General features: G+C 42.6%; 1 non-coding gene across 1 annotated transcript; it reads left to right on the top strand.

The window, feature by feature from the left end:
* Window positions 1-2,061: 2,061 nt before the first annotated feature.
* Window positions 2,062-2,168, top strand: LOC116459563 (U6 spliceosomal RNA). Its single transcript, XR_004245602.1, has one exon. It is a non-coding gene; the product is annotated as a U6 spliceosomal RNA (small nuclear RNA).
* The last annotated feature ends 1,142 nt before the right edge of the window (window positions 2,169-3,310 follow it).

Here is a 3,310-nt window from a genome sequence, read left to right as displayed (position 1 = left end):
AGGATAGCCAAGAGTCGAACATGCATCTTCTGGAGTCGTACCTATAACTGCTACAAACAAATCAGGGTTTATCAGCAAGGGTGGGGTAGGGAATAGATAAGCAACTAGCAGTGTCTGCTACTAATGTGTATGTGTGTACATGTGAATAAATATAGCAATAAATAAATAAATGCTTATTTTAAAAATATAGCTGAGTGTGGTGTCTCATACCTGTAGTCCCAGCTACTTGGGAGACTGAGGTGGGAGAATCACTTGAGGCCAGGAGTTTGAGGCCAGCTTGGGTATCATAGTGAGACCCCCTATCTGTAAAAAGCGGAAGTATTTTTTGTTTTTGTTTTGTTTTGAGACAGAGTCTTGCTCTTGTGACCCAGGCAGGAGTGTGATGGTGTGATCTTGGCTCACTGCAAATTCCGCCTCCCAGGTTGAGCCATTCTTGTGCCTCAGCCTCCCAAGAAGCTGGGATTAATGTGTGTGCTACCACGCCCAGCTAACTTTTGCATTTTCAGTAGAGACAGGGTTTCTTCATATTGGCCAGACTGGTCTGGAACTCCTGGCCTCAAGTGATCCACCCACCCTGGCCTCCCAAAGTGCTGGGATTACAAGCAGGAGCCACTGTGCCTGGCCAAAAATTAGGTATTTATTTATACATCAAAATATCTATAAAGAAGTAAAACACATTCTTGAATGTTTTTAGATCTGGAGTAGAGAGGTTGGACTTTGAGGATACGTTACATATTTTTATGTACATGTATTTTTATTTTTTTAAAAGACTTTAAGAGCAGTTTTAGGTTCACAGCAGAATTAAACAGAAAGCCCTGAGATTTCTCATACACACCCTCCCCCACACATGCGCAACTTCCCCTGTTTTCAGCATCTTCTACCAGAGAGCTACATTTGTTGCAATCCATGAATCATCATAATCATAATCACCCAAAGTCTGTAGTTTACATTAGGGCTCACTCTTGGTGTTGTATATTCATGGGTTTGGACAAATTTATAATCCACCATTATAGGAGCATACAGAGCAGCTTCACTGGCGTAAAAATTGTTCGTGCTCTGCCTATTCATCCCTTCCCCTACCAACTCTTGGCAACCACTGATCTTCTTGCTTTCTTCCTAGTTTGATTTTCCAGAATGTCATACACAGGGTATACCTTGGAGACTTTGCAGGTTGAGCTCCAGACCACCATAGTAAAGCAAACATTGCAATACAGTCAGTCACACAAATATTTTGCTTTCCCAATGCGTATAAAAGTTATGTTCAGGAGATCGAGACCACGGTGAAACCCCGTCTCTACTAAAAATATAAAAAATTAGCCGGGCGTTGTGGCGGGCGCCTGTAGTCCCAGCTACTCAGAGAGGCTGAGGCAGGAGAATCGCATGAACCTGGGAGGCGGAGCTTGCAGTTAGCCGAGATTGTGCCACTGAACTCTAGCCTGGGCGATAGAGCGAGACTCTGTCTCAAAAAAAAAAAAAAAAAAAGTTATGTTCACACTATTCTGTAGTCTAGTAAGTATGCAATAGGGATCTGGCACTGGCTCATGCCTATAATCCTGACACTTTGGGAGGCTGAGGCAGGAGGATTACTTGAGCCCAGGAGTTTGAGATAAGCCTGGGTAACATGGTAAAACCCCATCTTTACAAAAAATACAAAAATAGACCTGGATGTAGTGGCACAAGCTTGTAGTCCCAGCTACTAAGGAGGCTGAGGTGGGAGGATTGCTGAAGCTCAAGAGGTCGAACCTGCAGTGAGCTGTGAGCATGCCATTGCACTTCAGACTGGGCAACAGAGCGAGACTCTGTCTCTACAAAAAAATGGGTGTGGTGGTGCACACCTGTAGTACCAGCTACTTGAGAGGCTGAGGTGGGAGGACTGCTTGAGCCTGGGAGGACAAGGCTGCGGTGAGCGGTGATCATGCCAATGCATTCCAGTCTGGGCAGCGATGTGAGACCCTATGTCAAAAAATAAAATAAAATAAATAAATAATAAATTCTTGTCATTTCAACAATGTTCACAGCATCTTCACCAGGAGAAGATTCCATCTCAAGAAACCACTTGCTGTGCTTGTTTCAGCAGCACACATACTAAAATTGGAATGATGTAGAGAAGATTAGCATGGCCCCTGTGCAAGGATGACATGCAAATTTGTGAAGTGTTCCACAGTTTTTGACAAATGGGATCTAATTAAACTAAAGAGCTTCTGCACAGCGAATGAAACTATCATCAGGGCAAACAGGCAACCTACAGAATGGGAGAAAATTTTTCCAATCTACCCAAGTGACAAAGGTCTAATATCCAGAATCTACAAGGAACTTAGATTTACAAGAAAAAAAAAACAAACAACCTCATCAAAAAGTGGGCAAAGAACATGAACAGACACTTCTTAAAAGAAGACATTTATGCAGCCAACAAACATGAAAAAAAGTTCAACGTCACTGATCATTAGAGAAATACAAATCAAAAGCACAATGAGATACCATCTCATGCCAGTCAGAATGGCGATTATTAAAAAGTCAAGAAACAACAGATGCTGGTGAGGCTGCGGAGAAATAGGAATGTTTTTACACTCTTGGTGGGAATGTAAATTAGTTCAACCACTGTGGAAGATAGTGTGGCGATTCCTTAAGGATCTAGAACCAGAAATACCATTTGACCCAGCAATCCCATTACTGGGTATATACCCAAAGGAATGTAAATCATTCTGTTATAAAGATACATGCACAGGTATGTTTATTGCAGCACTATTCACAAAAGCAAAGACAGGCAATCAACCTTAATACCCATCAATGATACACTGAATAAAGAAAATGTGGCACATAGACACCATGGAATACTACACAGCCATAAAAAGGAATGAGATCATGTCCTCTGCAGGGACATGGATGAAGCTGGAAGCCATCATCCTCAGCAAACTAACACAGGACCAAAAAGCAGACACCACATGTTCCCACTCGTAAGTGGGAGCTGAACAACAAGAACACATGGACACAGGGAGGGGAACAACACACTCTGGGGCCTGTCGGGGGGCGGGGTGCAGGGGGCAGGGGGCAGGGAGAGCATCAGGACAAATAGCTAATGTATGTGGGGCTTAATACCTAGGTGATGAGTTGATAGATGCAGCAAACCACCATGGCACACGTTTTTACCTATGTAACAAACTTGCACGTTCTGCACATGTATCCTGGAACGTAACGTAAAATAAAATTAAAAAGAAAAAAAAAGAAGCCACCTTTTTTGCTTATTCATGAGAAGCAACTCCTCATTTGTTTAAGTTTTATGAGACTGCAACAATTCAGTCACATTTTCAGG

This window comes from Hylobates moloch, unplaced genomic scaffold (assembly GCF_009828535.3).
Source record: "Hylobates moloch isolate HMO894 unplaced genomic scaffold, HMol_V3 SCAFFOLD_19, whole genome shotgun sequence".
NCBI classification, from domain to species: Eukaryota; Metazoa; Chordata; class Mammalia; order Primates; family Hylobatidae; genus Hylobates; species Hylobates moloch.
The sequence above is the reverse complement of the archived record's forward strand: the minus strand, read 5'-3'. Positions and strand labels throughout refer to the sequence as shown.